The sequence below is a fragment of the Podarcis bocagei genome (assembly GCF_964188305.1).
Source record: "Podarcis bocagei genome assembly, chromosome: 11".
NCBI lineage: Eukaryota > Metazoa > Chordata > Lepidosauria > Squamata > Lacertidae > Podarcis > Podarcis bocagei.
The window spans coordinates 31,553,087-31,575,171 of NC_138136.1; the positions used below are offsets into that span (position 1 = coordinate 31,553,087).

Below are 22,085 nucleotides of genomic sequence, written 5' to 3' on the forward strand. Positions count from 1 at the left end.
TACCAGTGCTGCTTCGTTATTTAGCAGCAGTTGAGCATGTGCAGTACCAGGCATGAGACAACTATGTCATTGGGAGTGGGTGGGTGGGTGGGTGGGAGTAGTTTGACATCCCGCAGGGTGAGAGACTGCTGTGGTGTAAAATTGGGCCCCTCCCAGGTGAGAGATGGAAAAGGAGCATCAGATAGTCTGGTGGTGATGAGGTACAAGCCAATTAGTGCTTCAGAAATGGAAAGTATTTTATACATGTATGCTAGGCAGGGGTCCTTCCTAGGCAATTGGTGAGTCGATGGAAAGAGTGTTTGATGTAGTGAATGATTATAGTGGTCATGTTGAAGAGTGTGTGATTGGGTGAGTGGTTGTTACGATAATGTGTGTTACAATTGTTTGAATTCTATATTATGCAGGCAACTCCCCATTTACGCAGGGGCTATGTTCCGAGGTACCACACGTTTAAGTGAAATCATGTATATCTGAAACACCATCAGAAAAGCCTGCAAACATACTATAAACCTCTGGAATCCCAAGAAAAACACTCTAAAAAACCAGCAGCACTTAGCAGATGCCAAACTCTGCCAAATTCCACCACATTCACTCCTGCCAAACCTCCTTGCTCAAACTCCAACTCTCCACAGGCTTCAACCGTCAGTGCAAAGGCTCGTGGGATTGCTAAGTGCTGTTTTCGCACCTTTTCTGTCCATTCTCAGCTCTTTTAGGGCATTTTTAGCCATTTTTAAAGTCACTTCCAGGTTCCATTCAGTGCACATATGTGTGGTCACACAACAATTGGACGTGCATAAATTGGTTGTTGCCCATATTGCTTTTTTAATGCTCTCTGGTTGTATTTGTATTAATATAATTTATATGTAGGGTATTGTGTACACATTTGTCCTCGTATGTAAATTATTTGACATGATTTTTATTGTGTGTGTATGTGTAGTATTTATCTGTTGTAAACTGCTTATAATGCTAAGTGGTCTATAAATGGGAAATAACAAATAAAAATAAATAACCCACATCCCACTGAAATTAAATATTTGGGTTATGTTATGTCTCAGCAATGAATTCTCAGCACATCAAAGCTCACCAGGTTGGCCTCAGAAATGAGTTCTCATCTCAGAAGAAGAAACAAACATTACAAGGTACCAAACTCATCTGCCCCTTAGATTAAGATTTGGTTTAGAGAAGAATTCCCAGCTTCCTTCCTGCTCTTCACAACTTTGCTTCCCAATGGCATCATCAGTCCACAGGAAGAGGGAAGGAGAGAGGTCTGTCCCTTCCTTTCATTTTCCACTGCCCTCAGTGTGAAAACTTTGTTGATCCTAGGGAGATATACTTCCAAGAACTCCTGGAATGGCAGATAGAGTGCTGAAGCTGAGAGTCACTTGATGGATTCAGGGCTGGTGGTGCATAGCTATACTTTTCAGCAAGCTTGGGGTTTTTTTAGCTATTAGATTTATTGTTTGTGACCTCAGAGTATATTGCGTTTTTTTGGCCTAGAATTTGTACTGGATGTGTCCACATATCATCTGTGCAAGGTGATGAAGCTGATCTTTCTTTCTTTCTTTCTTTCTTTCTTTCTTTCTTTCTTTCTTTTTATTATTTTTTTACCCAAAATTTGACATTATTCAATTCACTTTCAACAGTGATCTCTTGAATGTGTATATGCAGAAGACAGCAATAGCAGGAATCTAGTTATTCCAAGAGTGCAGCATGGCAGATGGTTTTTACCAAGAAGAAAATAAAATAAATGAGATTTTTTTAAAAAAACAACAACACATACGGTATATACCTGGGGGGGGGGATATCCAGGATACACAGAAATGACCCCAAAAGAGACATTTTGTCTGGAATTACTGAATGGTACCTCTTGTAAAGAGATCCTGAATTTAAGATTTTGATCCAGAATTTAAGGATGGAGGAGAAATTTGATAATATTTGGATTTAAAGGCAAACCTACCTAATTCACATTTTCTGAAATTTCTTCTTCTTTGGCGATCACTTGTAGCCAAGTAAGATTGTCTTCCATAAACACGGTTTTAACAATGAGTCCATAAGTGACTGTGGAGGCCAATTCTGGACCCACACGTCCTTCCACAGTGGGGACATTGGTTCCCGGGTGGGAGTTGATTACAGTGTGGATTTGCCATGCGTGCCTTCCTCTTAGCACGTTTCTCCCTTGCTTTCTGAGTTTGATTGTCTTCAAAGTCCATGACACCTTTGGTAAAGGCTGTTCTCCAACTGGAGTGCTTGCAGGCCAGTGTTTCCCAGTTGTCGGTGTTTAAACTACATTTTTTTAGATTAGCCTTGAGACAGTCTTTAAACTTCTTTTGTTGACCAACATTACGCTTTCCATTTTTAAGTTCAAAATAGAGTAGTTGCTTTGGAAGACGATAATCAGGCATCCGCACAACATGACCAGTCCAATGAAGTTGATGTTGAAGAATCATTGCTTCAACACTGGTGATTTTTGCTTCATCCAGTACACTGATATTAGTTCTCCTGTCTTCCCAAGTGATGTGTAAAATTTTTCAGAGACACCGTTGATGGACTCTTTTGAGAAGTTGGCGATGGCGTTTGTAAGTGGTCCATGTTTCACGAGCATACAGTAAGGTTGGTAGTACAATAGCTTTGTAAGCAAGCATTTTGGTTTCCGTGTGAATGTCCTAGTCTTCAAACACTCTGCATTTCAATCGGAAGAAAGCCGCACTTGCAGAACTCAGGCAATGCTGGATTTTGGCATCAATGTTGACCCTTGTGGAAAGATAACTTCCAAGGTAGGAGAAGTGATCAACCTTTTCCAACGTTACACCATTGAGTTGGATTTGTGGCACTGCAGAGGGGTTATTTCGTACTTGTTGGTGCAGCACTTTGGTTTTTTTGATGTTGAGTGACAGGCCAAGCTTTTGTAAGCTTCTGCGAAGATATTTAGGATGGTCTGGAGGTCATCCTCTGAGCATGCACACACTACGTTGTCATCAGCATACTGAAGCTTTATGACAGAAGTTATGGTAACCTTACGCTTTGCTTTCAGCCTGCTCAGATTGAAGAGCTTTCCATCTGTTCGATATATGATTTCTACCCCAGTGGGGAGTTTCCCTTCGACAAAATGTAGAATCATGGCAATGAAAATAATGAATAGAGTTGGGGCAATAACACAACCCTGTTTAACACCTGATCCCACTGTGAATGGTTCACTTTGAGAGCCATTGTTATCTGTGATTGTTGCTGGTATATTATCATGGAGGAGCTGAATGATGTTTACAAATTTATCTGGGCAGCCAATTTTCAGAAGGACAGTCCACAGGGCATTACAATTTACAGTGCCAAAAGCCTTAGTCAGGTTGATAAACACCATATACAGGGGTTGGTTTTGCTCACTGCATTTTTCCTGAAGCTGTCGAGTGGTGAAAATCATGTCTACTGTCCCCCTAGAAGGCCGAAAACCATATTGGGATTCAGGAAGGGTCACCTCAGATATTGTTAAGAGACGGTTTGCTAAGATCCTTGCAAAAAATCTGCTGGCTGCAGCTAATAGAGAGATGCCTCAATAGTTTCCACAATCAGTTCTCTCATCTTTTTAAAAGAGATTGATAATTTTGGCATCCCTAAAGTCTGCTGGGATCGTATTAATCGGTGATCTGTCCAGCAGTTGTCGGCGCTTGTCATAGTTCTGGTAAGGAGCACATCACGTCAATCTTTAGCACAGACAATAACATAGTCTAAGAAGTGCCAGTACTTTGACCGAGGATGCCTCCATGAAGTTTTTAATTTGAAAGCCTGTGTTGGCAATAACAAGGTTATTCCTTTGAAATTTGCACTTTCTGAATTTTCCAATAAAGTTTCCCAGATAAGTAATGTGGACAAAAATGACACTAAAGTGAAATGTGCATATAAATGCATAGATTGTTGAAAACAATGTGCAAAATGTTGAAAATAACATAGAGCAGTGATTCGGAATGTGTTACTTTGGGAGTAAGGGATGATATCTAAGAATTTTTGTTGGGGTGAACTTACCAGTGGAAGTTGGGCAAAAGGGGGCACTGCCAGTCCCCACCTGCCTACCTTCTTACATACACCAGGGAAAGGCACTGGCTGTCACCTTGCTGCCACTCATCTATCTCACTATTGCTGATGTAGCAGGGAGACGGGTGGGACTAAAATAAGGAGGCCCTGCCTGCCATTGGCCTGGGTTCCACCCACTGTTAGTCTCTTGGCCTTCCACCTTGCCTGCCTCAATCTACACCAGTCACCAGTGATCTTACCATTAAGGCAAAGTACTGGAGGGGTTTTTTTGTTTTAAACTTCTTTGCTTTTTTGTTAGCAGCCCATTCACATTCTTCATTTTAAAAAAAAAATGTATCCATGGGACTCTTGCTACATTCTAAGCAGTATTCAACTAACTTTCTGCTTGCACAGAACAAGGCCCTCTAGCACAACAGGACTTTTCTGCTCTGGAGAGTTGGGAGAAGCTCTGAAACTCACAAGTAAGGAGGGGGCACAGAGCCCCATTGCCCAAGTGCAAGTCCTATTCAGCACTATGTTGAATAAAGTGTTCACTTCAGAGATGCACAATGGACACACACAAAATGCATCTTTCCTGAATTGGGTGAAGCTAAACTCTTAAAAGCAAAATGGCCTTTTTGATGCTTTAAGTCCAAAAGGTCTGTGGTCCACTGTGCTGTAAGAGTGTACCCTCATAATATCCTTCAGGGACTGAAGGAACTGAACAAATTACTCTTAAGTTTAATGACATACCTTATAACCCAGTTCTTCTATTAAAAACGTTTAAGATGGTTCAATTACTTAAATGGCAAGGGAGGATGAGGCATGATGACTACCTAATTTCAAGATAAGTATTGCGTTCCGAAAATGGAAACCCCAAATGATGCCACCCCAATTCTGAGCACTAGATTTGTGCTGCTCTGGAAAAAGTTTCTTTGCAGATACCATAGAAGGTAGGTCTTTCTTTCTTTCTTTCTTTCTTTCTTTCTTTCTTTCTTTCTTTCTTTCTTTTAAAAAAGGCCTACAGCAAAGTTCCATGGTGCTGAAGGAACTTGCACTTGCACAAGTTTGTTTTCTGTTGGTATGTTGGGGTGCAGCTTAATGTAGATCTGTTTTGCACATTCCAGGTTCAATTCTTGGAATTTCCAGCTAGGGTTGGGAATATCCCATTTTTGAAACCCCAGAGAGCTGTTGTCAGTCAGTGCGGACAGTACCGAGCTATCTGGAACAATGGTTCTGACTCAGAGATGGTGACTGGCCCAAGGTCCCCCATTGAGCTTCAAGACTGAGTGGGATTCAAACCCTTCTTTCCCAGGTACAACACTCTAACTATTATACCATTAAGTTTTATAGATATTTGTAGACTGATTTTATGGTATCTTCTATATTGCCATCTTGTTATATTTTATGAAAGAGTGCATTTTATTTACAAACAAACAAACAAGACGATGGAGTGCAGAAACATTTGAAGGCATTGAAACTCTTCCTCAACCTGGATGCTAAGCATTTTTTATTTTTTTTAAGAGGGAGGGTAGGAGAGAATACAATGAAGCAGAGCATCATAAGCAAATCCTTTTCTGCAGTTTGGAAATAGTCTTAAAAATGGAATGGGGAAAGTGTTAAGGCAAATTTAATTAGGTTAGGTCATCCTAACCAGATCTCAGTTTTCATCAAAAGCTATAGAGAAAAGTGGCTGCTCTCCCTTCGAAATGATAAAGGCTAGTGGTTCTTCACACAGCACATAGTTAAACTATGGCACCCACCCCCCACAAATGCTGTGATGGATGACTTGAAAAGAGGATTAGACCAATTCATGAAGGCTAAGGTTATCAGTGGCTGCTACCCATGAGGCTATGCTCTACCTCTATGGTATCAGTTGCTGGGATCACAGGTAGAGGCAGTGCTGTTGTGCTCAGCTTTTGTTTGTGGGCTTTCCAATGACATTTTATTTGCCCCTGTGAAAGCAGCAGAGATACTATATTCTTCATTACTCCATTCTGTCCAATCAAAACACAAAAGGCTCTTGTCATGGTAGCCTTATATTATCAAAGGTGGAGGCTACTTTTAGCTGGTGCACCAGGTATAAAAGTCTATAGAAGACAAATTGAGTGGTGTTACCTAGTGGTTTGGGAGCATGCTATTTCTCACCCATTAGTGGGTGGGAGAAGGTATGGTCATCCAATGCTAGACTCCTCCACTCAGATGGCTAAATGTGGGATTCTCCTAAGGAGGGACAAACCCCACAAGTAACTGTGTTGTTCAATTAGGATACCCTTTTAAATGCTTGGTACTCAGCCTGATAAAAACTCTTGATTACTTTTGCTCACTTTTTGTGACTTGTTAATTGTTCCTAATCCAAGTATTATCGTAGTTGCTTTTGGAATTTTTTCACCCAGTCACCAAAAGGGCTGCTAGCATTTTCTATCTGCTTTAGTAATATTCCAGTAACATTGTACAGAATGGAACATTAGGAAGCTCCACAGGGTGTCTGAAAAGGTATCGCACCAAAGGCAGCAAGTATTTTTTCACACAATCCTTGTACGTCATTTAGCATTAAAGGAATTAAATTGGGAAGGGATGATGTGATTAGGGCCCAGAAGGGGAAATCCTTTAAAGTCCAGAGCAGATTTTAATAAATTAGGACTATCCAATTTATGACATTGCAGCACTCGTTTTTAAGAAATTCTGTCACATCCACAAGTGAAGCTTCTCCAGTTGATGGAGCCAGAGTCCTGCTGTTTTCTAACTACCAGAAAAGCAAAAGTGTGGGATTGTGCCTTCAGAACAATTGTGAAACCAAAGAATCTCATTAGTTTCTAAAACAAGAGTTCATTAGATCTAAAACAACTAATTTCAGCAGTGGTCTCCTAAAGTTTGAGGGCCATTTTCCCTCAGGAATGGCAGCAACTAGGAATGAGCTGTCAGACGAGCTTTACAGAATTTTGTCTTCTAGGAGACTCCATGGCTGCTTAGGTCTTTCACACCTTGTCAACAATTTCCTTTCTTTTGTCTCCTTAAAGCAATATGTTCCTATCTCCTCATGTTTGCTATGGAAAAATGGTGAGGGAATCTAGAGAACTGATTTTGTTCTCGGTCCAGCACAGACTCACTATTATCTCTGAAGTCCTCAATGGCTTTGCTTACATATATCACCACCCTAATAGAATAATATATTCCAGCTTTTGCACTTCCTTCCTCCATCTCTACCTTCCTCCATCTCTATTGTCCAAACTTCTATTGCTCTTTCATTACACATTTTTCCTTGCCATACCCCCTCTCCAAGAATGCCACCTAGAAAACCTGTGAGATGCCACCACCATCTCCTTTCAAATTCTTCCTACCTTTTCTGTGAAACCTTGGCCTAACTCTTTTACCATCATTCCATATTTGTGTGACTGCTCTCCTATTCCTTCTTTGTTATCCTCACTTCCTCCTCTTCCTCTCCTTCTGATGTGTTGTAGACTGTAAGTACTTCAGGGCCAAGATACCCATTTCTATTACTCTGTAAAGCACTATTCATACTGCAGAATAAAAGCTACAACAAATAGCAGTAATAGCTGTTCCCCTACTTGGCACTCCTTTCCTCTCTCCCCACAGAGGACTCCTAGACTTGCTCTATTTTATGTAAGGTACTTCTAACCTGCCCTTCACCATTAAGTGATGTGCTAAAACCAACAATAAAATCAATTTAAGTCTGTAAACTGTTTATTATTGTTGTTGTCATTAAAGGTTTCTATTGATTTATTGGTTTGTTTGTTGCTCATATAGGATATTCTGTTTTTTAATGTTTGATGCTCTGTTGTGTTTTTATATATGTTGTAAGCCGTCCAGAGTGGCAGGGGAAACCCAGATTAAAAAATTATTATTATTTATTTTTATTCCTTGATACCTACTGTCTTTAGCCTGCAGCTGAAAGTTGATAAGTTGAAAGGTATCTATTAAAAATTCATGTCCATTAATAAAAAGGTCAACCTTCTTGTTATTTCCTCCTGAACTTGATCTGCCTTTTTGATGAAGCAGAAATTGTATTGTATACCTGCAATGAGTGAAACATTAGGTATTTCAAATATGGGGAATGTTTAAACAAAAACAAATACACCAAGGAACATAACAGCTAAATTTGCAGGTGCTATTGTTTTCCTCCCTTCATTGTCTAATGAGGTTAATGACCTGGGCTGTTTCTCTTCCCCAAGCCTGGAAATACTCCTAAAAAAAAAATGACTTGCAAAAAGTTGAAGTACAATTCCTCAGATCTCCTGATTTTGACAGACAATGACTCTGCCATAGAATCAAAGCACTTCCTATCACAATAAATGTAGAAGCATGATTCTCTGGAGATGTCCTTGGGGCACTGTGTACGTGTGCTTGTGTGTATATGTGTCAGAGAAAGAGGCGAAAGAAAAAGCAATACTGTATAGCATCCAGGACATAGAAGATTTGGCTTTACTGCAAATACAGCTGTGCCAGTTGCAACATAGTCTCATTGTGCTGTGCAGATGGTACCTTGACCTTTGAGTCTGGCTATACAATGCAGCCAAGGTTCCATCGATGCAACAAAATAAAACCATGTTTTAACTTGTTCAAGGGACAACCCGGTTGTCGAAGCGCGTTTCCTTGACAAGCACCTTCTTTTTAACACCGGCTAGCCTTTACAAAGCTGGTTATTCTATTATCTGCTAAAGCAAATTGTTGTTGGTGTTATAAAAGTCTCATCTATTCCCATCCTGTAACCTCTGTTGTGCAAAAGGAAACCATTTGCCAGTGGCAACAGCTGTAATTCATTCTTTTCAAGTTATGCTATTATGGATTGTTAAATAATGTAGTTTTCAATAAAGCCACAGCTGGAAATTTTGCTTCCACAATGAGCAGAAGAAGAGCTCTGCTGGAATGGACCGAGCATCTATGCCTGTAAGTCCAAGATTCTGCTTCTAAAAGTTGACAGATAGATGTTTATGGGAAACCCATCGAAGGGCATGAAACCTACTCTTTGGTATCGTATAGCAATCATGCCTGAGCATCAAGTGACACTAGCAACAAAATGTAGTACTATATCTGAACCCTAACATGAGGGTTTTCTGTTCAGGGGGTCAGCCAGCCTGGAACAGGAGCCTTGCAGTACTATTCAGGCCTCCTGAGATGAAGAATTCATTTTTCTTTCCCATCCTCACTAAGGCCTCCCACTCTCTATGCTATACCACCTCAGCCAGAGGGTTTAGGTTTGGGGCTGGCGGCCAGTTCTGAATTTGCACATTTGATTGCTGTACAGTGGCAAGGGAGATGCTCTGGAGAAGAAAGAGAAAAGAGGTATGAATGAATGTTGCCATAGAGCACAGGGAGGAGAGGGATGCTCTTGCTGCTGCTTCTTTTCTTTTTTTCTAAATGCAGAAGCAAAACATCTCATGGCCCATGTGCCCCAACCTAATCCACCAGCCAGGGGTAAGGGAACCTTGCAAGCCCAAGGACCACATTTCCTTGTGGGCAATCCACATGCCAGTGATGGGCATGGCTAAAGGCAAACGTTGTGGGCAATGGAGGTGATTCCTACCCATGGGTAGGCAAACTAAGGCCCGGGGGCTGGATCCGGCCCAATCGCCTTCTCAATCCAGACCGCGGACGGTCCGGGAATCAGTGTGTTTTTACATGAGTAGAATGTCTCCTTTTATTTAAAATGCATCTCTGGGTTATTTGTGGGGCATAGGAATTTGTTCATCCCCCTCCCCCCAAAAAAAATATAGTCCGGCCCCCCACAAGGTTTGAGGGACAGTGGACCGGCCCCCTGCTGAAAAAGTTTGCTGACCTCTGTACTTACCTTTGTACCATAGGCTACATTCCAGCCAAGCCCACACACAGAGAGGCAAACAACCTCTTCCATTCAACTAAGCAAGAGCCCTTACCACAGTTTAATGACATAGTCTAGACAGACCAAAGGACCTGAGGAGGGTAGCAGCAGGGCTGGGGGTGGCTTCTGAATGGGGCAAATATATTTCTCGTGTCTGGGGTGCAAATGTGACTCAGTGGTTTTCTTTTCTCCTTCTGGGCTAGGGACATGTGTGCCTATATATTTCCCCTCAGAGGTGAAAATGCTTTGAAGTGATGGATTTTGAGGAAAACAACAACTGGAAAAGGAAGGATTAAGGGGTCTCCCCCCTTTTCTGCTCAAACTCAGCTTCCCCAATGTTATTTTGTGTGTGTGTGTGTTTTTCTAAAAATGTAACTGTGTACCCATTTATGCACAGCTTTGTTCCAGGCAGTTTCCTTGGCGCACTCTAAACCTTCATAAGGACCCAAATCAAAGAGTAATTTGGTCTGTTCTCAATGCAGATCAATGCTGAATAAACAAATAAATCCTGGTTTCTGGGCCTTTTATTTCTCTGATGAAGGCATCAACCTGCAAATAACTTTCTGTTCTGTCTTGGGGCATGCTGTTGACAGCCTAAAACATAGCCTATAATTGATAAGAGAAGAACGCAGAAGGCGAAGCCAGACTAGATGGGACAGAGGTAGCGCCATTTGTGGGATCTGCTCCATTCATATGGTGTGTGTCTTATTTTGAGCCATACTCTCCCTGTACCCACCATTTGCTTCCCACAAAGGTTTTTCTTCTAATATCAGAGCTCAGCTAAAGGGTGGGAGGAGAAAACACCTGAGGAGACAGTACCTGTGGAGAACTAAGCCAGAATCATGGGAGATTTTAGCACACCCCATCCAAGCACCTCATTTCTTCTAGTTTGGCCTTCACACACCAGCCAATATCTTGGCCAAAGGCATCACCACACTGAAAGGATTTTGAAATGACACAATTTGGCCTCCAGGAATTTCAGGCAAATCAACCATGAAAGTAAGCATGACTCCTGCTATTTATAAGTAGACGACTTCAGAAGGTATTTGCACAATTTCTCATCTATTAGCCATGATGTCTATGCTCTGCCTCCATGGTTGGAGACAAGAATGCTTCGGAATACCAGTTGCTGGAAACCTCAGGTAGGGAGGGTGCTGTTTTGCTCAGGTCCTGCTTAAGAGGAAGATGTAGGTTAACCAATTTGGCTTTGATACATTTAGAAGACGCCTGCACAACCTTTTACCAACAGGATTATTTATACAAATGAATGGCTTGCAATTGGGTCTTTACAGCATCATTCTTAAGATTTACCCCAATTCAGCAAAAGCAACACATGCACATCGGAGCTGAAACATGCACATTATCTACTGGACTGGAAGCCATGCACGGGAAGAACTGCCACATTAGGCCTGGTTCTGGGTCTCACATTGTTGTGTCCATTTCTCTTTAGTGGATCAGGAGCTCAACTTACAGCCCCAGCTGGATGCTTGGCACTGTACACTTTGAGAACAGTCACTTTTGTAGGGTGGCATGGATTCCAACTCACACCACATTTGAGCAAACAGTTGGTGCTGTTAAACCTAGAAGCATTGATTGACAGGAATGTACAGGGGTGTGCTGTAGCACTAGAATGTGACCATTGTCTTTTACAGATTAATGTTCTTCAGTGGGAATAAAAAAATCAATCACATAAGTGGTTTGGGGAAAAATGTATAAAGATGAGTCTAGGTTTATTGTTATTGCACCCTCCACCACCTTCAACTCCCAATATGTTATAGACTCCCTTTACAATCAGGAGAGAAAAATGTTGGAGGGTAGGGATAGTTGATAGTACTGTGACTAGGAATGGGAGGATCTGCCAAGTTTGCTTCTCTCGGTTTCTCATTTTTTTCTAGTCATAAATTCAGTTCTTTACATTCTGGGAGCACATGAAAAATTTTCAGCATTTTAATTCAAATTCCTCCTAATAAACATATTTTTGTATGAATCTTTTGTGAATGTACACATTTTTGTAATCAATTTCTCCACATATAATGATTTTTTGTGAATATAAACATATTTACACTACACACACACACACACACATTTTTGTAAACCTTATTCAGTTGGCGAACTGTCTCATAAAATTTAGATAAATGCCAATTTCAAAGGACTGCTGGGTGTTTCAGGTCTCGTACTTTTTTAGAAAGCGTGAATTCAATAGATGGCCTACAAATGCAAACTGAATCAACTTTATCCTCCTTTCCTAGTACTGGTGGTACCAAATGACAATGGAACAAACTATCTGTAGGGTTGCAACAAAGCAGAAGGCTGGCATTACTGCTTTCTCCCCTCCTTTTTTCCCCAACAGCCAAATGTTCTCTTTGCTCTGTGAGTAATGAAAGAACTATCAGTAAACAGTAGCACATGTTTGGCTCAAAAACAGTCGTCAGGCTCTGATATAAAGTTTAGAACAAATTTATTTCATGCTAGGGGAAGATTGGAGGCCTCATAAAACTCTTTGGTTTCAACCCAATGAAATAAGGTTAGCAAAATACATAAACTCTGATACAGCAGGGTGAAGCATGCCTTCCATCAACTGCAATTCACCAGTGGTTTTCCATGAGATATGCCACTGCAGCTTGGTTGCTTGACACTGGTTTCAACCAGTGTTGCATCCTTACAGCTTCTCTTCCTCCTCGCCTCCTGCCCCCACTTCTTCATGCTGTATGCCAGGCTAGGGGATTGAGATTTACTGATTGCAACCATCAGTGCTCAGTACTGATGTTTCAGCAGAATCTGCAGCAAGCCACTTGAATGATAAAGACTGTGTTAGCAAGCACCAGCCTGAGACAGAAATGCACACTTGTAGAATTAAAAACAAAACCAAACCACCAGCAGATGAGCAGCAAAAGTGGGGGCGGGAGCGGTGGAATCAGCTTTGATGATGACTGGCCTGTATCATAGGGAGGAAAAAGCACCAGGCAGAAACACCATTTCACCCCCACTCCTCCATTCTCTTATATTTCATACACCATTGATGTGATGCTGAACAAGTGCTATTAATCAAGCGGTCTGTAATTCATTAGGCACCACGGTCTACTTGAAATGTGATATTGTTCAAAGCTTCTGTAACTGATTGGGAAGAAAGTAAGCCAAGATGAATTAGTGACTGCATTTTTAAAATCAAGGGCAAACATTAATAGGGAATAGTCATTTACTTCCTGTAAACTCCCATGATAATAGGAATAATATATACAGGGCCAGCCCACCCACCTCTTCCCACTGTAGCTCCTGGTGTGATTCCCCAATCTGCTTTAGAGGGTTGAGAGACCCTCTGGAGCAGATTTGCAGGGCGTAGGCAACTGCAAGAAAATGAGAAAAGGGGGAAACTGCTTGTGCAACACTGGATAAGTCTTATGAATCTCCTCTACTGCAAAAAAAGCTAAGAGAAAGAAATAGAGTTTTCCATAGACAGTGAATACGAATTCACTCATATTCTCAGTTGTTCTGAGTTTTTATTGGTTTTCTTTTTGTTGTGTTTTTATCAGTCTGTATTCTGCTCTATGTGCTAGAGAAGAAACAAATGTACTGCAAATATACCAAATGTACTGCTAATACCAGTTGGTACCTGACACCCAGAAAGTTGGAAAATGTATAAAAAGGGATCCAAATTGTGCTGGAAGTGTTAAGAGGTTGAAGGAACCTTTATGCACATGTGGTGAACATGTAAACAAGCCAAAGATTATTGGGAAACGATCTATGTAGAGCTAAAAAAGATCTTAAAATTTACGTTTCCCCCCAAACCCGAGACCTTCCTACTAGGCTTAACATATGATGATATCCCCAAGAAGGCACACTGTCCCTTCTTATATGCAACTGTAGCAGCCAGAATAATATATGCCAAAAAATGGGAGGAAAGAGAGACCTCAACTAAAGAACAATGGCAGAACGAATTTATAGAATACATGGAGCTAGCATATATGGCAGCGAAAATAAGAAACCAAATAAGAAAATAAGAAACCAATATAAGATACAGATAAGAGATGAGTGGAAATACCTGGGAGAGTACTTAAAGAGATATAATATTTAAATTAACTTACAGGTAGGAATAGCAGCATGAGCAGCAGTTACTAATAATAAGGGATGTTTATAGGACAAAACAGGGTAGAAGAAAAGGATATGCAGCAAAATAAGGTTTGAATCAGGTGCCACAGGGGGATGGACTGGGAAGTCCTGAGAGAAGTGGTTTATTATGGAAAACGTATGATGTATATTCAAAATTCAGGAAAAATATATAAAGAAAAATAAATAGGCATTAAGTGGCAAGTATTTATGGGCTGTTTGAAAAGAACCAGGGCAGGAGGGAAGAGTCATGGTGTTACGTGGATTATCTTCCTTTATACCCACTTCTCAATGGGTAATGTAAGACACTACACTTCTGGTTCTGATGACACAGTTAGTGTGTGTCCAACACAACTGATTGAGAAGCTGCCTTGAGGAAGTCCCTTTAAAATGAATGGCCATTGTACAAGAGCAATATCTCACATATATGTCTGCATGCCCTGCGAAACATGAGATTCAGGGCCAGCATTACAGGTGAGTGAGCTGTGTTTTCAGTCTGGGTGCCAAGCTCAAGGGGGTGCCAGTGTCTTGGTGTGACCAAGGCAAGATACCTGAGAGGTAGGTCTGGGCCCTTATCATGGACATTGCTGGGAAAGCCTAGGAAAAGGGGAATCTGTCACACTGCTAAGTTTTGCAGACTTGTGCAAGGCACATTACTTGGCAATGCTGCTGACAGGGTGGGGTGCAGCTGAAGGCACTGTTAGCCCAGGGTGCTATTTACCTGATGAATGCCATTAAGTGGCCCTAATCCATTAAAAGAAATCACATTTATATGCTGAGGCGGGTGCACAAATAACACTTCTTTTGGAAGCAGGGTGAGACCAGCTGCCATGTTGTCTGTCTCTGAAATACTTGGAGTCAGCTACCAGCTCCTTCCGTGAAATTCTGGACAGCCATGAACCTCAAGTGGCAGAAGAAAAGCTAAACATTTTGCTTCATGAAGAGGTTTCACAAGACATCTCAAAATGCATTTGACATCAGCCCTATTGAGAAATCTCTTTTGTTAGCGAGGAGGATTTAACCGGTCCTTTCTCTCAGGTTTGTGTGTTTAATTAGCTGACAGAACAGCGAAAACAGCAGGAGCCTGAAAGCTGAGGACTCTCTGCAACAGAAAATAAATGTGGAAGCACACGGATGATCTGAATGTGTCAAACACTGTTAAGGAACAAAAACAGGGTGGAATTTAACTGGAGACCTGCTTACCTTCTTCCCATGGGCATGTGGTTGGTGATGCTAAGACTAGATTGTGGACCAGAGGGTGGCCTTTGGCCTGGTCTAGCAGGGTTCTTCTTAGGACTGTTGCCTGACTATTGGAATGAGCTACAACAGCTTTTTGGTGCTTACTAAAAACATACCTGGGCTCCTGGGCTTCTGCGGGTGCTTAATTTCCAATATAACATCCTTGGGGTTTTTAACTTCCATCTATATATTGCAATTTTCATGGTGATGTCTGTACTTTTCAAGTTGCTGTTTGACGCCTTGGAATTGGATGTGAAAGGCTGTACAGAAATACTTTAATAAAATAAATAATAGAAATAAATGAGAAATTCTTTGTCAAATTACCCTCAAGGCAAAGGTGTAGTGCTATTCTTCAAGGAGTTTCGAGTAACTTCAAGAGAAAGGTATTTAAGCTGCAATCCTAATCAAGTTTACTCAGAAGTAAGTCCCACTGAATTAAGTGGGGTTTACTCCAAGGTATGTGGAGTTAGGATTACAGCCTCGGGCTGCTAACTACTGCTATGCATGCTTACCTGTGTAAAAGTCTCGTTGAACACAGTGTTTGTGTAGGACTGGATTGTCAGAGCGCCTTGGATTAGAATGTCGGTAGAGGATTGGAATGTCAGAGTGCATTACACACCCCATTCAACCTATCAGCAGAAATCTGATTGATTTCAATGGCTTCCTGGATCACAAATTCTGGGAGAAACCCCACCCATAGGAAAATGTGATGCAATCAAGTAATTCCACTTATCTTGCATTCTTGAGAGTATGTCCTATTGAACTCAATGTAGCTTACTTCTGAGTAGATAAGTATAGGATTGCATAGTTCTGTAGTTCCACTGCATTTCTCATTGTTAACAGACGAGGAAATGTTCTGGAGAAAAGGAGAGAGCGCAAACCAAAAACGCCATAATTAATGCTTGCCTATATGCATGGGGATAAAGGATTCCGAGCAGCTGGGCACTGAGCTATTCACAACTATGGCTTGAAAATGGTGTTCCCTTATACTGAGATAATACACTGGTCCATCTAGTTCATTGTTATCTACGCAGGTTGGCAACGGCAGCCCAAGGTCTGAGGCAGGAACCTTTCCCCACTATACTTGGAGAGGCCAGGGACTGAACCCGGGACCTCTTTCATTCAAGGCAGATGATCTACCACAGAGCTATGGCCCTTCTGCTATGTGATCCTGCCCTTAATATCAGCTGGTGAGGTACTTTTCTGGGTTATTCTGCTGACTTATTCCTGCTGAGGTCTGGCAGGTGAAGAGTGGCAAATGAGCATCTTTGTGGTGGCACTGTATTTGTGGAACTCCCTCTGCGGATTGGTGCACTTGGTGTGAACACATGTGCATTCGGCACTAGGGATGGGTGAATCCTGTCATTTTCAGTTTTGTTCCACTTCTCATTTTTCCAGTTGTAACTTCAGATCTCCACATTTCCACATCAGTTTGCTTTCTTTTTTTAAAGTGCACATTTCTCCTGATTATGCACACCTTTGGAAAGCAATTTTTCTTACTATAATGCATTTTTGCATACTTTACCCTAGCATATGCATTTTTATACACATTATTAGCAGGAGAACTGCATTGCAAAATTCAGAGAAGGGGCCGTTGCAAAGCATGGCTGTATTTTGCTTTGTGTTTGCAGCTGCTGTTTTTATTTCTTTAGGTTCTTTCCACTGAAAATTTATCTGGATTTCTTTCCCTGTTACTTGTTCTGAAAATATAATAGCATCTCAAGAGGCCTTAATAGCTTGTAGAAGTACCTTACTCTTTTTCTGTTGTCTGTTTCATCAATGTGTCACATGATCATATTTGAACTGTTATCTCTAGCCAGTCAAACTTTCTGTCTTTTAAAAAAAATGGTGTGGGTGTATGGAGTGGTGGATCATCCAGTACTTCCAAAAGCCTGCTAGCTTGTTATGTCCAGGTGGGAGTGTGGCATTTTTCCTTTTGTCTTGCCTGGCGGATCTCCATCTTTCAGAATTACCCATCCCATTAAAATCAGTGAGGCATGGGCATGAGCCTGGCGTTCATCTGGCGCTTTGGGTCCAGCTGATAAAGGCTGCCTCTTTCCTGACTCTGCCCCCAAAATGCCCTGTTTTGAGACCTCACACTGACCATCACTGGCAGTAGATTCATTCATAGAGCCAGTGTGGTGTAGTGGTTAAGAGCGGTAGACTCGTAATCTGGGGAACTGGGTTCGCGTCTCCGCTCCTCCACATGCAGCTGCTGGGTGACCTTGGGCCAGTCACACTTCTCTGAAGTCTCTCAGCCCCACTCACCTCACAGAGTGTTTGTTGTGGGGGAGGAAGGGAAAGGAGAATGTTAGCTGCTTTGAGACTCCTTCGGGTAGTGATAAAGTGGTATATCAATCCAAACTACTCCTCCTCCTCCTCCTCCTCCCCCCTTCTTCTTCTTCTTCTTCTTCTTCTTCTTCTTCTTCTTCTTCTTCGTTCCTTAAGAGATTTCCATGGGTATAGCAGAGAGTCTCTGAAGCAGACAATGGACACCACTGCCCCATCCTAACTGCCTCTGTCCAGCAGACCTGGTGGGGTTAGGATTGTGCTCTCTAATAGGATCAGGACACCAATTTATTTTGTTGCTATCAAAGGTATTTCAAAGAGAATCTAGGTGCCTAAATGCCCTGTTGTTGGCCACTTTGGAGTTAAATATTTCTTCTAGAGGAGCAGAATAGCTAGCTGGATAATTCCCCCCACCCTGTTCCTTGCTGTTTGAATAATCAGCCAGCAATAAATTTACTGATCTAGAGAATTTGGCGCAAAGTGAAAGTACTGTAACTTAATGATATAAAATAACTCCTCCCTAGAAATTGAAGAAGAAAGCCTACACTTTCCTTACATTATCATACATTAGTAACAATCCCAAATAATTGTAATGTATGGAAATTGGGTTTCTTGACTAGAATAACCATCTCTTCGGCATGCAAGAGTAGTGGATAAATGCTTCATCGTCTCAAGTATTCATGGAAGAGGGACTTTTAGCAAGTGAATAAAAATATATCAATGTGAAACATGTTAACTCAGTGTAACAGTGTATAATTTAGCATTCACATTAAATGTGTGTTATAAAAGCATCATCAACTTTATTTTAGTTTTAACAGAGAAAATTAAATGCACAAATTGTGCTAATGTAATGGTGTAGCTCAGAAGTGTAACAGAGAAGTTGAAAAATCAGGATCATGCTCTGCCCCCACCCGCAACTCTGGCAACTTCTTCAGCAAATGCAATGGTTATTTTTGAGGGTTTAATTTAGCACTTAGCTTCATTCAAAAAGTCCCATTTTAGGTGCTTAAGTGAAGGGGATATGTGCTATGCACGTTCAAATATTACATCAATGCTGGACCTAAGAACCATCTGCATTGTTAACATTGTAGGGGGGTTACACCATTTGGGACTTTTCAGTTTAGAAAAAATGGTGAGTGAGGGGAGGACCCGACAGAGCTGCAGACAATTACGTATTGTATGGAGAATATGAATAGAGCCCCTTTCTCTCAAAATACTAGAACTCAGAGCCATACAATAAAGGTGAATGTTGGAAGATACAGGTTAGACAAAAGAAAGTACTTCACAGAGCATGGTTTTCCACGGATCTGAGGGCAATGAAACAATCGTTGAGACGGCTAGAGCACCGGTGGCGGATGACCCATTCTGAAGCTGACCGGACACAGGTTAGAGCTCAATGTCGAGCCTACCAAGTGGCGGTAGCGACGGCGAAGAAGGCTTTCTTCACCGCCTCTATTGCATCTGCAGAAAACAGCAGCAGGAGACTTTTTCAGGTGGTCCGCAATTTAGCGGAACCACCTGCTACATCAGGGCCCAGTACGGGCCACATGATCTCCTGCAATGATTTTGCAAAGTTTTTTGCAGATAAAGTCGCTCAGATTCGGGAAGAGGTAGATGCCACCGTGGGAGGAGGGCCAGGGCGGGAGAGTGCTAGAGTCCTGTCTAGTCAAATTGTGTGGAATCAATTCCAATCTGTTACCTCCGAGGATGTGGACAGGCTGCTTGGACGAGTGAAACCAACCACCTGTCTCCTTGATCCTTGCCCATCCTGGCTTATAAAAGCTAGCCGGGAAGGGCTGGGCGATGGGCTTCGTGGGGTGGTGAATGCTTCCCTCCGTGAGGGAGCCTTCCCAGACCCACTGAAAGAGGCGGTTATTAAACCGCTTCTTAAAAAACCATCTTTAGATGCGGCCACGATGGCCAACTATCGCCCAGTCTCAAATCTTCCATTCTTGGGCAAGGTGATTGAGTGAGTGGTTGCTGAACAACTCCAGGCACGCCTGGAAGAAGCGGACCATTTGGATCCCTTCCAGTCGGGATTCAGGCCTCATCATGGGACTGAAACTGCCTTGGTCGCACTGGTTGATGATCTCCGGCGGGCTAGGGACAAAGGTGAGAGCTGTTTCCTAGTTCTTCTGGATCTCTCAGCGGCGTTTGATACCATCGACCATAACATCCTTCTGGACCGTCTTGAGGGGCTGGGAGCTGGGGGTACTGTCATACAGTGGTTCCGCTCCTTCCTCCTGGGCCGTGTTCAGAAAGTGGTGGGGGGGGATGAGTGTTCAGACCCCTGGGCTCTCACTTGTGGGGTGCCTCAGGGTTCTGTCCTCTCCCCCATGCTTTTCAACATCTACATGCAGCCTCTGGGAGAGATCATCAGGGGGTTTGGGCTGGGTGTTCATCAGTATGCGGATGATACCCAGCTCTACCTCTCTTTCAAATCAGAACCAGTGAAGGCGGTGACGGTCCTGTGTGAGTGTCTGGAGGCGGTTGGAGGATGGATGGCGGCAAACAGATTCAGATTGAATCCTGACAAGACAGAAGTACTGTTTCTGGGGGACAGGAGGCGGGCAGGTGTGGAGGATTCCCTGGTCCTGAATGGGGTAACTGTGCCCCTGAAGGACCAGGTGCGCAGCCTGGGAGTCATTTTGGACTCACAGCTGTCCATGGAGGCACAGGTTAAATCTGTGTCCAGGGCAGCTGTGTACCAGCTCCATCTGGTACGTAGGCTGAGACCCTATCTGTCCGCGGACTGCCTCGCCAGAGTGGTGCATGCTCTGGTTATCTCCCGCTTGGACTACTGCAATGCGCTCTACGTGGGGCTACCTTTGAAGGTGACCCGGAAACTACAACTAATCCAGAATGCAGCAGCCAGACTGGTGACTGGGAGCGGCCGCCGAGACCATATAACACTGGCCTTGAAAGACCTACATTGGCTCCCAGTACGTTTCCGAGCACAATTCAAAGTGTTGGTGCTGACCTTTAAAGCCCTAAACGGCCTCGGTCCAATATACCTGAAGGAGCGTCTCCACCTCCATCGTTCTACCCGGACACTGAGGTCCAGCACCGAGGGCCTTCTGGCGGTTCCCTCACTGCGAGAAGCCAAGTTACAGGGCAGAGGGCCCTCTCGGTAGTGGCGCCCTCCCTGTGGAACGCCCTCCCACCCAGATGTCAAAGAGAACAACAACTACCAGACTTTTAGAAGACATCTGAAGGCAGCCCTGTTTAGGGAAGCTTTTAATGTTTGATGTATCACAGTATTTTAATATTCTTTTAGAAGCCGCCCAGAGTGGCTGGGGAAACCCAGCCAGATGGGTGGGGTATAAATAATCAATTATTATTAATTATTATTATATAGTTAAACTGTGGAATTCAATCCCACTAGAAGTGGTGATGGTCACAAACGTGGGTGGTTTTAGGAGAATTAGGCAAATTCATGGAGGATAAGATTATCGGGGCTACTAGCCACAATCACTATGTTTTACCACCACTGTTAGATGCAGTTTCCCCCTGAATACCAGGTGCTGGGTAAAACAATTGGTTTGACACAGTTGAATCCAATTAAAACTCAGTGAAAATCCTGTGATCTGTGGAGCTCCAGAGCCTGTTTTCTGAACCATCACCATCTTAACCAGAAGTCATCTTAACCAGAAACCCAGGTGTTACATACTCAGATGCTAGATTTTGCACTGCCATGATGGATATTTATCAAAGGATGGTATGTGCCACAAACTACGCCTAAACAGAAGGCCCAAAATGCAAGACCTGTGCTCCATCACTCTCCCTCTCTTTTAACTGCTTGTCTTTGTTTTTATCTTTTAAAGTTATGTATGATATAATCACTTTTTAACTACCAGTTTCTATCCCTTACCTGTTTTAAGCCTTATGTGTTCAGTTTATCCGTATGTTTTATCATATGCTTGTCTGTGTCCGAAATAAAGTTTGATACAGGTGCTGGAAATCACAAGTAGGGAGAGGCTGTTCTGCTCATGTCCTGCTTGCAGGCTTCCCATAGGCAGTTTACAAAAATATGAAATAAAACATGAAGGTTCTTGATTTTAAAAAACACAGCCTGATTAAAGCAGATATTGAAAAACACTCAAAAGACGATTAAAGTCAGCTAAAAAGAGATAAAACACATGTAACTTCCACATGTCTGAATGGGTTTACCTCGCTGCTATTTTTCTAGAAAAAGAGGTGCCAGAACTCAGTAGGGACATGGTCCTTGTTCTCTTAGAATGGCATTGGCGCCCACCTGAGAGGTGCTGGAACTGAGTTTTGGTGAGTTCTGGCTGAAAAAGAGCCCTGGTTTGCCAAAACAAATATGTTTTAAGCAAGCACTGAAAAGACTATAGCAAATGTGCTTGTTTGATTTCAACAAATAGGGCTTCAGCCTGATCCAGAAGGACCAAGCAAATGCGCTTGTTTGATTTCAACAAATGGGCCTGATCCAGAAGGAACCTTCTGATGACAACCTTGCAAATATGCTACTTCAACATACCCTGGGCTTTCACTGTTACCCTTGCAGTAGGGCTGCTATTGTATAAGCCATGACACGAGTAGAAAGAAGTGGCCGCTTCTACTCTGATCCAGGTTGGCCTGCATATGAGGC

The 22,085-nt window shown here is 42.5% G+C and overlaps 1 long non-coding RNA gene across 5 annotated transcripts in view; it reads right to left on the reverse strand.

Moving 5' to 3' along the window:
* The window catches only part of LOC308597590, a 136,439-nt gene that overhangs the window by 31,677 nt on the left and 82,677 nt on the right, over positions 1 to 22,085 (reverse strand). For 4 of the 5 annotated variants that reach the window (XR_014013067.1, XR_014013068.1, XR_014013069.1 and 1 more), the window contains one exon: positions 15,937 to 16,040. The exons of the other annotated variant lie outside the window; for it this stretch is intronic. This is a non-coding gene — a long non-coding RNA (uncharacterized lncRNA). Of the gene's footprint in view, positions 1 to 15,936; positions 16,041 to 22,085 lie in introns of those variants that run through there. 5 annotated transcript variants of the gene reach the window in all.